The sequence below is a fragment of the Ochlerotatus camptorhynchus genome, unplaced genomic scaffold (genome assembly GCF_037179485.1).
Source record: "Ochlerotatus camptorhynchus isolate MF236.1 unplaced genomic scaffold, CSIRO-AGI_Acam_v1.1 ptg000789l, whole genome shotgun sequence".
In the NCBI taxonomy this organism is placed as follows: domain Eukaryota; kingdom Metazoa; phylum Arthropoda; class Insecta; order Diptera; family Culicidae; genus Ochlerotatus; species Ochlerotatus camptorhynchus.
The window spans coordinates 106,766-121,853 of NW_027041254.1; the positions used below are offsets into that span (position 1 = coordinate 106,766).

Consider the following 15,088-nt stretch of genomic DNA (forward strand, 5'->3'; position numbering starts at 1 on the left):
TCGTGGAAAATCCAGGCCAGTCCCACAGGTGAATCGCGAAACAGTTTGGTATCGACAACTCGACCGTGTCCCGTGTGGTAAAATGGTTCAAAGAGACCCAGACGACCCAGTGGCGAGCTGGCAGCGGAAGAAAAGTGAAGACGACCGACCCCGTGAACGCAAGGAAGGTGAGGGATTACTTCAAGCGTAATCCGAACCTTTCGACGTGGCCAAGAAGGTAAATTCTTCCACCTGGTTCGTCCAGCAGACAATGAAGCGGGCCGGACTTCATGTCTTCAAGGTAAGCAAGGCGCCTAACCGAACCGATAAACAGAATACGGTGGCCTAATCCCGCGCCAGGAAGCTGTATCGCGAGTGGTTGGTGCAGCCGAAATGCATTGTAATGGACGACGAGACGTACATCAAAGCGGATGCCAAGCAGATTTCCGGCCTGGAGTTTTTCGTCGGCAAATCCCGCCTGGATGTTCCGGAAGAAGAAGGTCGACAAATTTGCCAAGAAGTACTTAGTGTGGCAGGCGATCTGTGGGTGCGGCAAATTCAGCAAGCCGTACATAACGACCGGCACCATCAACGGCCAAATATATACAGAAGAAGGCCTTCCTTAGCTCAGTCGGTAAAGGCGCAGCTACAAAGCAAGACCACACGGAGAACAAATTATAGCAGACGCAATTATTTTTCCGGTCAAAATAACTATATTGTTCAATTGTTTTAGAGATAACCCGAAACTATAGTTGATTTAACTATATATACACCCCTATTCTGTATTTCGTTTCGAACGAAATTCTCATACAAAAAAATATTTTTTTGTATGAGAATTTCGTTCGAAACGAAATACAGAATAGGGGTGATAGAGAGAAACAACTATAGTACACAGTTGGCTCCTCGGTTGGCTCAACTATATTTTTCAGTAGATGAACAAACGTCAAACTTCAAAATACAACTATGCTTTAGTTGATTCAAGAAAACTATTGTTAGAAAAGCAAAATTTTACAATTTTTATTAAAAAAAACTGGTCTTCATTATCGACATATTATGGAAGTTTGTTTTGCTTCTTTATCGATCTCAAAAACACAACTGCAAAATCATAAAAAAGTGAACAAGAACTTTCAACTTAGATTTGAACCGTGTTCATCTGCGTGAGAGCCAACTATCTTATTGCCTGCTCTACGCATCACTAGTTAAAAGTATGTGGATTTATGATGATCACTTGAAACCAAACTATATAAATAAATTACAAACAAAGCAAAATTTTACAATTTTTATTAAAAAAACTGCTCTTCATTATCGACATATTATGGAAGTTTGTTTTGCTTCTTTATCGATCTCAAAAACACAACTGCAAAATCATAAAAAAGTGAACAAGAACTTTCAACTTAGATTTGAACCGTGTTCATCTGCGTGAGAGCCAACTATCTTATTGCCTGCTCTACGCATCACTAGTTAAAAGTATGTGGATTTATGATGATCACTTGAAACCAAACTATATAAATAAATTACAAACAAAGCAAAATTTTACAATTTTTATTAAAAAAAACTGCTCTTCATTATCGACATATTATGGAAGTTTGTTTTGCTTCTTTATCGATCTCAAAAACACAACTGCAAAATCATAAAAAAAAGTGAACAAGAACTTTCAACTTAGATTTGAACCGTGTTCATCTGCGTGAGAGCCAACTATCTTATTGCCTGCTCTACGCATCACTAGTTAAAAGTATGTGGATTTATGATGATCACTTGAAACCAAACTATATAAATAAATTACATTTGACGGTTGTTACAATTGATCAAAGTTATAGTTGAATTGAGTATAAGATGAACAGTTGAACCTATTAGGTAGATATGATTGAGTTGACGGTCAAATTAATGTTGGAATAACTATAGGTTTCTTTCAAACAACAATATTTTTCCATGTGAAAGTAACTATTAGGATTGTTATCTAACTTAACGAATTTGTTCTCCGTGTAAAAATATGATTGGACTCGCCACACAATTATACCAATGCAACAATGGTACAGGCATCGAAAGCTCTCAATTAATAACTGTGGAAGTGCATCTAGAACACTAAGTTGAGAGCACGCAATAAGCTAATATGCGATATGCAATAAGCTTGAAATGCGAAGAAGAAGAAGAAAAGGCCTTCAGAAGCGCCTGCTGTCCTTCCTATGGTCCCACGAATGTGACACGAAGCCAACGATGTGGTTTTTGTGTCGAAGGAGACAAATCCGCCAAACTAGCCTATGTTTGCAGCTTGAACACTGATGTGTGTATATTATTTCAAAATAGTTATGGAAATAAATTGAGATTACGAGTGAGCAGCCGAAAACAGAAATCAACGGGAAAAGTAGGTAGGGTCAGGTGAACCAAGAGTGCCACCTCCAATAATTTTGAAAATAAACATTTTTTGCTAGCTCACCCATGAAAATATGAATGGCATTCTTATAGCATTATAGAAAGTTCTGTCAAAAATGAAGTCATACAAAAATTGAAAAAAAAAACCATAGTTGAAGATGCTAATTTCAAATAACAGACTGTAGTGGTAATTTTTATACAATAGATGGAGTAGATGAAAGCATAGAGTTGATAGTTCCGTTAGAGTACGGCAGTGTGAAGATTGTATATAGATATTAGAAAAGCGAGCTAGGACAACTTTTAAGGATTCAACGGCGCCGGTGGTGTAGTGGTGAGTGTGATTACCTCTCACCCCAGCAGGCCTGGGTTCAATACCAGTCGGTGCCGCCGGGATGTTCTGAGGCATAACATCTCTGATCACGCCTTCCTTCGGATGAGAAGTAAAGCCGTTGGTCCCCGGTTCATGAGTTGATGGGTCGATAGGTAGGGTCCAGGTGTGGGAGCTGCCTTCCTGGCACGTCGGTAGCATTGGTGCTCAGCACGGAAAACAAGATCGACGGAAAAAACAAACCAAAGGAAAAAAAAACTTTTAAGGAAGGTACAAATCGGTTTTTTCATCTCTCTTTACCAAACTCCCCCTTTGGAGAGGGATGGTGAGGGGTATATAATGAAAATATATGTAGTGGTGAAATGAAATATATCAAAACATTAAATATGACATAATGAATATATTTTTTTTATCCCCATAGGATTGCAATGATCGGGGTTGATGAGAAAAATTTTCAAGTGACTACGATGCCGGACGGATTAGTCTATGGTGACCAATTAAACACCGGATTCACGATCTTGATTAATCATAATCTTCTTGAAAATCTTTATGGTTCGGTAATCGCTAGTCTGTCTTTGTCTATGTCTTCTTCTCATTCCTACGTATATTTTCGTATTATATTTCTTCCTCATCTCCTAGTTATAACTGCGATAAAAAAAAAATGGTTGCAAAAGTTTATACCATAACATATCTAACTTACTATTCGCATTTGTTGACTAAAACCTAAATGTAATTTCTAATTTTATGACGATAAGATGCTCAAAACAGCAGCCTGTAATTCCGTACCAGAATCCGCCTCCAATGTCTTTCGATATTTTCGAAGGCGAACACTCCGCAACCTATTATTGCTAGTGATTCTGTCCAATTGTTAGCTATCCAAGTTATAGTCATTCGTAAATTTATTATTGAGTACACTGGAGTCGCTTTTTACGCGGGTGATACGTCCCGCGCAAAAAAAAAACCGCGTAAATTCCGGAATCCGCGTAAAAAAAACCGCGTAAATTCCGAAATCCGCGTAAAAAAAAACCGCGTAAAAAAAGACCGTGTAAAAAAACCGCGTAAAAAGCGACTCCAGTGTATAATGATAAACCGCGTAAATTCTGATATCCGCATAAAAAAAAACCAAAATCCGCGTAAAAAAAACCGCGTAAATTCCGAAATCCGCGTAAAAAAAACCGTGTAAAAAAAACCGCGTAAAAAGCGACTCCAGTGTATATGGAAGAATTATTTATTTTTGAATAACTATTATTTACGATAATTACATGAAATAAATAAAATATAAACTACAAACAAAACGTGACTACTCAAATCTCAAAAAGGTATTTTCACAAATGTATTTCACGCAACCAGGAATCTGAAAACCATTAGACGCTATAATGATACTCTGCACATGCTAGACACAAGAAAAGGCCAAAAGGCAAGCGTCCGACAAACAAAACCCGTCAAATTCACTCGCAGTCACAATCAACGATCCTACGAATCGCGAGCGTTCACGAATCATAAAACCACCGACTGCGAAACTCTGAAAGTGAAATTGACGGCTCTATGCGTCAAACACCCGCCCTCCAATCTCCTCCCGTATCCAACAAACACAAATCCCCATTACAACATCTAACGAATTCAAAACTCCGAAAATCACTCATGTATAGCAAGTGAGTGGAAGCAACCCTGCATGCAACCATTCTTCATGATAAACTTTTTCTGTCTATCTTTCTATTAGGCCTGTGGACATGCGTTAGTCTAGTCTAGTCTAGTCTAGTCTAGCCCAGTCTAGTCTACACATACACAGCCAGTACTTGAAAGAATCCTGGAAAATGATACATCTATCATTTTTCTTGTCATTATTAATGCCTGCTGCACATCAAGGATGTGAAACAAACAATAAAGCGGCCAGGCCTACTGTGTAGCGTTTAGTTAATTTTTGTGGAAGTGAATGTTTACCATGTCTACTTAATAAGTATAGACAGTGGTTAACATTTAATCCACAGGTAATCAAAGAGCGGGGACATACCGTACCAACCGCTCCGTATGCAGGATTTGAAAATAGGCTATATAAATCGTTGGTATTAGGCCTGTGGACATGCGTTAGCTTCGAAATTTCTAACCAAACTGGGAAATCTATCAGATCACAAAAACTTGAAAAAACTTTCAAAGGTATTATTGATTAATTTACGCAAAAACGAGCAAGTAATATTAAATCTTTTGTATCGTATGCTAATGCCAATTGACTGTAACAAAAATAAAATGCTTAAATAAAATAAAATATTAATAAATTTATATGCAAAATTTACTAGAAGTACATTACTTTATTTGTGAGAAGTTTCTAATAAGCCCTCCCAGTTCCTCTGTATACAGAACAAATCTGATACTATAATCAGAATGGCTCAGTCTGCATGAAGCAGCCGATTTCATCAAGAAAGTTCTATTAACAACCAAGAATTAATCGTTTGAGGCATACTGAAGCATTAAGAAGGTGATATGTATCACTATAGGAAATCATCATCGTTGCAAATATAAAGAAATTAAACATAACCCTGCGGAGGGAATATGACATAATGAATATAAATTATATAGGTAGATAAAATATTTGATATTATGCAATGAAAATAATAATTATTTTACATATAGTAAGATGCAGCTCTATGTTTCCTCAGCTCACAATATCAAGTGGATGTAACACTGAAATTTCAAGGTTATATTAAGCAAATATATATATGTTTATCTCTAATTACTAATAATGTAAGGATGTAAATGTGAAGTGTGATGTAACTAACATGACTAACAATAAAATGGGATTGTATGTATGTATGTATGTACCCATCCCTTCAAAGATCTTGTCTTGTATGCAGCTCCACTTAATAGCAAGATCAATTTGAGCTACCGATCTGAATTCACAATATCGCTGTATGAAGGGCCAAAAACGGAGGTGCGGACCCGTAAGCAGAGACACTTACACGAAATCCACGGGAATTTAAGAATCTCCTTCCAACGATACGATCCAACAAATCGAATAACACAATTCGCAATACTTATTAAGCTTCCTACAGGATGGTTTGTAAAGAAGGGCGCGTCAATCTCACTGAAACTGTTGAAGTAGAATTCACACCACCACAATCGAATCGGTAGGATAAAGAAAATGATAGTGTTTATTCCCTCCTAGACTCCGGTTGTCATACCACTCCATCGTCCAGTCCCAGGTCAAATGATACCCTGATGCTCCCTCCCAACCTAGTATTTATTTATATAATGAAAATATATGTTGTGGAGAAATGAAATATATCAAACCATTAAATATGAAGTAAAATGAATATAAATTTATATAGATAAAATCTAGGATAAAATAGTTGATATTCTGCAATGAAAATAATAATTATTTAACATATAATAAGATGCAGCTCTATGTTTCCTCAGCTCACAATATCAAGTGGATGTAACACTGAAATTTTAAGGTTATATTAAGCAAATATATATTTTTATCTCTAATTACTAATAATGTAAGGATGTAAATGTAAAGTGTAAAGTGTGATGTATCATTAACATGACTAACAAAAAAATGGGATTACGAGAAAAATAAAGGAAAGATCTCATCCGATATGTTGCAAAGGAATCCATGACATCACGATGATTTCGAAGAGCTCCAATAGATATGCTGCCGCTACATCTTTTAACCGGTGTTAAAAACAGCATTAATTTAGAGAATACATTTGAATATAAAAGTTAAAAATTTAATGTTTATGAAATATACAGTGAAATGCAATATATGATAATATATACGTATGAAAAATTACAAAGAACCTAGATTTTTTTTTAAACCCTTTAACCCATATTATTTTAATGGCACTTTTGCAAAAACATTATTTATGTGCCCTAGAATGAAACTGTGTCCCATTAGATGTTATGAATATTTTAATTAATGAATCGAAAAACCGAAAAATCTAGGTTATTTGGGCGTTAACCAATATTTTTCAATGATACATCATCAATGATTGTAAATATTGAACACTCTGCAAAAGTAAAATTATATGGTTAGTTAATCTGTAATGTAATGGTTAAATTAAAGAGTAATTGAAACTGTTCCCAATGATGTAACGCGGTCTGTTTTTTTTCAGCTGTGTGTGGATCCTCTTTTTAAATATGCAAGCAACTATTTAATAAGTAAAATCTGTAATCATATAAATTCATGTAATGTAAGGTATAAAATTATAATAATATGGATACTTGAATTAATTTGACATTCATACAGATACATACATAATTTAATAAGATTGTTATACTGCTTATATGTTAACGTTGCATGAATATTCCTCGCTTGATGCCTGATAATATTAGATTACAATTTGAACTTTTAAATATTAATGATCTGAACAAAAACCGTTTTGATTATATTAGAAAACATACTAATAGGAAGAATAAAATAAATTGATAAAATATTATGTACAGTAAAATCACAGACAAACAGACATAACACATTGAATATTTCTCACTGTAGAACATCTTAAACATTATCATTTACATTGAGTACACTGTGGTGGGCACTACACAGTAGTTTGTAAACGTCAAACGCAAGGGAATTGACTATGCGCGCCAAGGTTGCAAAACCTCATCTCAGCCAAAACAATGTTTTGTTTAATTATGAAATAATTAGATGCTATGATCAAATTCTGAATTGGTAAGATACAAGAAGAGGTTGCAAAGAATGTGCCCGTCACATCAAACCTGTCTTCTTCACTTCAATCAGCGATTTTTCTCACACACACTCACTCACTCACTCACTCACTCCCTCAGCGATCAGCAAATCGCTGATTGTGACTCACAGAAAGCAAAATTTACAGGTTCCATGCCTCAAACGCACACCCCGCAACCTCCTCCTGTAAGTCACAAGTAAAACATGTCACCATACCATCTTTTGGTTTTATTATTCCGAAAAACATTATTTTAGCTGAAATGAATATTTGCAACCTTGATGCGTGCCACAGGTAGCGGTACTACCACCTACGCTACTTTTAAATTGTCCGTAAAATGCTTGTTCGATGAACAACTTGCGAGTGTTATTTCTGTTTGTCTGTGGTAAAATATCATTTCTAGACAATACATTACATGAAGACTGTATAATTTACATCCAAGATCTCGGTGGATATAAAATAATATAATAGTATGAAATGTTTAATATATCCGAATAAAATATAATTGCGAAATAATCAACATTAATAATATAAGATAAGTAGATAATCTCAATTAATATAAAATTATATTAAAGGATGCAATACAAAACAAAATCTATCTTTGGAAAAGCATTCCCTGCATCCATTGGGTACTGACGGAAAGTAACTGAAAAATTACATTAAAAAAAAATTATCAAACTTTCAAGCTAAAAACTGCGCAAACATCATTTAGCACATGGAACGGAGAAAAGCAAAATGAAACGATGCGAAATGGAACACAGAATCAAAACAAAACAGCAAATAAGGTTACCAGCATATCGCTTTTTAACGGTCGTAGGGTTACTAGAATACTAATTAAAATTTAACCTCTTTAATATGCACGAACGGGATTAAAGGTACAGTTAAATAAAAGAAGAATAAAATTGTATAGCTAAGAATAAATAAAAATGTTGTAAAATATAAAACATTCCATATAACAATTTTCTCATCTTGTGGTTACATGTTTTCATAAAAATCATCCGACTCAAATCCGAACCGCACCCACTCAACCTCGCAAAAAACCCATGCCATTCAAACATCCGCACGACGAAAAAAGAATCCCACTCATTATATTCAAAGACTGTTTTTAAAATCCCCCGACTCTCCTCATACCTGAGCAGACCCCTGAGGAAAACCTAAGAAACCTTAGTCACGACCAGGTCCTTAACGAATCCGAGCAAATGGAGCTCAAACCCGAATCGCTTCAACGCCTCCAACTGCTGTGCACCTAAAGAAAATTTCACAACCTATTCAGTAATAAATACGGGATTAAAATGTAAATGATGCCCTTCCAATAGAAATATATTAAGCTGAGAAAAAAAAAGACTTATGACGCCACAAAACCAATTAAATATAACGAAAGTACATGCAAAAGTTATAAATTTGATAAAAAGGTAAAGGAACAATCTCACCAAATTTTCTGCCGTGTACCCTGAGCTCCTGCGTGTCTAGCTAATCCAAACCAAACCGACTATCAACCTCACATACACACGAAGACATCTCAGCTTTAATAATACGACGCACACACATAGCATCGCGCTTCGGTTTCTTTTCCTTCTCTTTTTTCCATTCTGTTTCTCAACATTTTCACTGTTATTTCACTATTTGCGAATGTCACTGATGCATAGAACGCTACCGAGAAGCAACCGTCTTTGGCTAAAGCACGACGCACTCATCGCGTTTTGCCATCCACATTGGCAAAAAAAAAAAAAAATTATTAACACCTCATCAAAAATTACAGTCATCGAAATCTTTTCTCATCCTGCTTCCAATAAGATTATTGTGCACAGCGTAGTAGCCGGGTCTAAAGTGAACCCTACACGATTGCTTTTATTGACAATAATCGTATTGTCAATACATGCTATATTGACGTCAATATATCGAGATTGACAATATTTATGAATTCACATCATCAATATTGTTGTCAATAATTCCCCTTCGCGTCAATATATTGATGCGTGTGGGGTTTGCTTAAGCCTAGCTCTTTCTACGCAGCAGAATAGGGCACACACACAACAATCTAAAACTCGAGATATTTCCAACTGCATGTTGCAAGCTTGCTACACGTAAACCCTCACTAACACAATCAGCACTCTTTCACTCGCTATTTTCGCTAGCTTGCTGTGTTTGATCACCATGCCATGGAATTTATTAAAATATAATTATAATCCTTGCAAAATAGCCAAGCATGCTTGATATGATGCAAGGCCAATAGTTCTGCATGCATTCAAAGCACCAAAATCACACACGCGTCTGAACATTCGAAGGAAACCCAATTTTCAACCGGGAGTGAAACACGCGCACGTCTATACGCAACAAAGACCAAATCCGAACTGATGACTAACAATAAAATGGGATTACGAGAAAAATAAAGGAAAGATCTCACCCGATATGTTGCAAGGGAATCCATGACATCACGATGATTTCGAAGAGCTCCAATAGATATGCTGCCGCTACTTCTTCAACCGATGTTAAAAACAGCACTCTCGCCTTTTGGTTCTCACACAGCAGAGCAAACCCTATCAACCACGAAATACACTCTAGAGGGATCTCAACAGAGAGAAAAAGGACTGCATCAACTTTCCATCACCAATCACTCGCGACGGCAGCTCATCACCGGCCCAATCAACTCGCGACCAACGCCGAAATCAGAACCAAACCAGGGATGTGTTCATAATTTATTATATAAATAATGCTCATGTTTAAAGTTTGCCATACAAGTGTATCCGCGGCATTACACTGACCAGCAGACGATCACGCTGATTCACGGTAACGTCGACCACCGAATCACCACCAAAACTCGCGACGGACACATTATCAGCACTTTGCCCAGCTAATTTGCCAACCGGACCGTGTTCAAACTCGATCACGGTGATGAGACTCTCGATAGAACTACACGATGAAAGCGTGACATCCAAACACGGTGAACCGGCCTCCCGGGAGGCAATCGCAGGCACATTTACGCTAGTTACAAAAAAAAACATCCGTGCAAAGAAACGGATCCAATAAACGTCACTCTCGCGAAAGCACACCCGTCGTCGTCGAACGGCAAAAAAAGGAATCGGTGGGCAATTTTGTGATACGGAATTTCCACACCAAACCGGGAATGCACGAATTTCACCACATCCAACTGCGAAACACGTTAGGAGCACTTTTGGTACACTTTCGATCGGACACACTTAATTTTTTTTTTTTTTCAAAAATAGTTGCGAGTGAACCATAACCACCGTAAGTAAACTAAAATTAAAATTATCACTTGCGATGCCACAAATTTCTGACCCGGGAGAAAAAATCAAACAACGCAGATAGCGTCAAATCTTCTGTTGCTTGCAAACATGATGAATAATGTTTTCTTTCTAACGGTTAACACGTATAACCGTCCGGGAGGCAGAGTGCCAGCACTAATCCGGCAAATGCAACCGAAAACTATGAATGCGAACGCACGCACAAAACAGAGAACAGACTTAAAACACAACCGTATCCAAAAGCATTCGAAATTGAACTGTGCATGCCGGTTTCCATACAAAATGGTCAACTTTTTACAAGTTGTAACTTTGTTCTCTTAAGATCAATTAAGCTGAAACGTTAGCCACAGAACTACAAATATGTTCAATTTTACGATTACAAAATACAAAACTTTTGGAAGCACCTGCCGGAAAGTGAGATACTAGGTAAAATTGTTAGGGATATCGGATAAAGAAAATGTGTCTTCACTCCGTTGTCTATACTAACATAAATATTAACCTTTCGGTACTCTGGCTGATGTACAAAGTTAAACACGAAAAAATAATATGTAAAACCTACTGACGTTGGAACTCGCTCAACGTTAAACTAAACATGGTTTATGAAATTTAATACCCACATCCAACAGACCAATACTTGAAGAATAAAAAAAAAGTGATTTACGAAGATTCTCAAGATTCTGGGACTTTGACATTTGTGTAGAGTCTGAAACTAAAACTTTTCTTCAAAATTTTCGTGATGCAATATTTGGAGAAAAAATAATTAACGATTTTGAAAATTTCTCAAAAACATAATAATACTGAAGTCATAATTGTCAAGGCTCTGAGACTTGGAAGTATTTGAATGGTTATAACAAATAAATGAATAATCTACAGAAGGCAAACCCTGCAATTTTTAGTAAAATTTGAAAGTAGTCAAATATTGAGGAAGAATCCCACATAATTTTCGAAGGAGAGTTCTGAGCAGAATTACAGAATTATTCTGACAAGAAGTCCTTAGAAATTGTTAAATGAATTTGGAGAGATTTCTGTGGAGAACGGATGCTCTAAACAGTTCTAAATTGAATTCTTAGATAATTTTGGAAGATTTCAAAAAGAGTTGTGAAAAGAAAACTTCAAGGAAAATTCCTACGTAATTCTGAGGAGATTTTTATGGGGATCGCGAGGAAAATGACAGATGAATTTTAAGAAAAAAATCAAAAGAATTATGATGAGAATTCAACAAGATACAGAAATTTATTTTTCTTGTCTACTGCCTATATTCGCATATCAGTCCCATCTTTGCTCCATTTCCTATCCATATGGGACTGTTATGCGATTATGGGTAGTCTAATTTTCTCATAAAACACTCTATAATGTTAATTGTATGCAATATCTCTGACTCAACGAGGAGAATTATTAATTTCGTGCTGCCAATGGTAAAAACTCTTTTAAAGCAAATAGCTTCTAGGTGGTCCTTCCATGCATCGATCATATCCTTTGATGGATAACTCTCCGAATGTGGTCGGGGATATGATCTCTGATCTTCAGTGTAACCACAGACAAACAGACATAACTCATTGATTATTTCTCATTGTAAAACATCGTCGCTAAAACATTACCGCCATCTGTTGAGTACACTGTGGTGGGTAGTACGCTGAACAGATGGCGGTAGTGCGTAAATGTCAAACGCAAGGGAATTTACTATGCGCGCCACAGGTGGCGGTACTACCAACTATGATACTTTTAAATTGACCGTTAAATGCTTGTTCGATGAACAACTTGCGAGTGTTATGTCTGATTGTCTGATTGTAGAAGTCTTATGCCAAAACTTGAAGCATTTAATTTTTTAGTTAACAACTCACTTTCTGATGCATTTGACCTTTGTGAAACATGACTCTCTTCAGGCAACGATCTTACTTTCCACGATTTCAACATTATTCATCTTAACCGCGCAGATTCGTATGGAGGGGTGCTTCTCGGGATCAACAAGCTCCATTCATTTTACAGAATTGATCTGCTTTCGGTGACAGGCATTGAAGTAGTTGCATGTCAGGTTAATATTCGAGGTAAATGCCTCAGTATTGCCAACAATCAATACGAAACTAACGATTTTAAATTGGCTCACTACTTGACTAGCCTATTGGTCCCAAAGCAAACGATTAACGTATCCTATTCTAGTCGAAATTCTACTACTACACAAAGTTTGTTTTGATTCGCTATGAAAGTTTGACAGATAAAATGAGGAAAATGGATTTTCGAGGGGTGAATCGATTAGCTTGGGACCGAAGAGAGTACCAGAGCTGAGTCAAAAAGTTGAGCACGTTATTTCGGGACCTTCTAGTCTTAGAGTTACCTCTATGGTATTGCCTCAGTATATCTTCCACCGAGAACCACGATCTCTCGTCAAAGTTTCGCGGATATCTGCACGGCTATGCCGGAGCCACGGTTGATCTTGGGAAATTTTAACTCGTACGATTCGAAAAACCCGGTAAACCCGCGTCGGATTATAACTCGTACCGTCCCATCGCAATGCTGTCCTGTATACGGAAATTGTTGGAAAAAATTATTTTTTTTCGTCTAGACAAATGAGTCGAGTCGAATGGTTTACTTTCAGATACGCAATTTAATTAAAACGGATCGATCTGAGGATTTAGTAGTTAGTGTCATCTTGTGTTCTCTCAAGTTGCTAGGTCCCCATCGGTATTACCCCCATGTTCGTCTTTTTCTCCAGTATGTCGCTTAGTTCTAGATCAAGAGCACATTGCTCAAAAAACCTGGTGTTCTCAATCCCTACCCTGCCATCCGTTTGTTATATTTTGTTACCCCTAACCTCGAGATAGCCGCGAGTAATCGGCCAACGCTTTACTAACGTTAGTTTTAAGAAATTTTGTAACCCAAACGATGAATCTCGGCTCCGCAAAGCTACGGAAAATGAGTCTGGAAAAATAAACGCATTTATAAAAAAAAAGTTAATTGTAGCTTTATGTGTTCCGAATATATTGATAAAAGAAAATAGTGCCTTCTTGAAAATCACGAAATATAAAAATACTCCCCTGGACCTGGGTGCTTCGATCGGCACAAACATTTGGAATCATAAAAGTTAGACCAAAATAAACATCTCCAAATTTAGTCTAATTCGTAAGAGGTCAATTTCACATGCCTCGGACACTTGGCGCGGAATGACCCATATATAGAACGTTAAGGTGGCACACTTGCCCCTATTCTAACGAGATATAATGAAATCAGAATTCCGAGTAGATATTTTCGTAGAAGGCTTTCGATGATATCTTATATACATTATGTTTGGTTCCAGGTTTTATATATTTTAGGGTAGATAAGGCTCCCAAAGTTATGAAAAAAATCCTATAAAAAATAGGGTTGGGAATGACTGCTAAGTGAGTTATTCAACATTTTATTTTTTGTTTCATAGCTAACCTTGGTTAGCTATAGTTGTTCAGCCTTAATGTGTGTTTTATTTCTGATTTAAACATACCTAATGAAAGATTGCAGTCTTATCTATCAAAGCTTCTTTGAGAGGAACCCGATTAAAGTTAATTATTAGTACCCTATCATAAAGTAGGATATCAAAATTCTGTCAAAATGATATCAAATTATGTTTTTGAAATCATGTTGATAACATATTTTGATATGCTATTTGTTTTTAATTTCGGTTGAATTCATATTTTGATTTATATTTTTAAGGCATATAATTAAAAACAAAATTTTATATTTTATAAAAAGAGCTTCCAGTTTTATCACTGAAATCTATATTTTTTTAAGAGTCAATCAGGATACTTACTATTTTCTTTATGAACATCACAAAGACAATTATGATTTTTACTGACAGATATCGATAAAACTGATTTAAATATAGGTTTCTTTTTATTTTGAATAGATGAAAACTTATTGATAACATTTTTCGATTATGAATCTTGATATCAACCAATAGATGTAAGAAAAGAGGGAGAGAAGTTGGTGAGAAATACATAAATTAGCTTTATTAGATTTAAAGTTTTACAAACGCGAAGATGTGTGTGCATCGGTCGATAGTAACCACTGAACTAAGTTTTTCTTCGTTTCCCACCGGGGGTACACCAATCGTCCCACACGGCCTTTCCTGATATTACTTCCGACCCGGAAGTGACCAAGGCTTAAGGGTATCTCCAGATGTTGACGTCTTATTCGGTCCTTCAGATTCGGCATCTAACTTTCGCACCTCGTAGCGATCGTTCGGCCAAACTCCCACGATCTAGTAAGGTCCAAAATACTTCTGCTTGACTTTCTGACCGACGCCATACTCCGTCTTCGGAATAAGCTACAACATTACCGAGTTGATACTGCTGCGACTGCTTTCTTCGTAGGTTGTAGTACTTCTTATTCTCTTGTTGTATTAGCTGAATGCTTTGATGAACTGCTTCCCGTGTTTTGCTTCGTGATTGCTGGAAATCGTCTTTAATTTCGTGCTGCAAAATTTCATACAAAACTTC

The 15,088-nt window shown here is 36.5% G+C and overlaps 1 protein-coding gene across 3 annotated transcripts in view; it reads right to left on the reverse strand.

Moving 5' to 3' along the window:
* The window catches only part of LOC135715052 (heterogeneous nuclear ribonucleoprotein U-like protein 2), a 116,140-nt gene that overhangs the window by 88,043 nt on the left and 13,009 nt on the right, over positions 1-15,088 (reverse strand). The gene's annotated exons all lie outside the window — the stretch shown is intronic.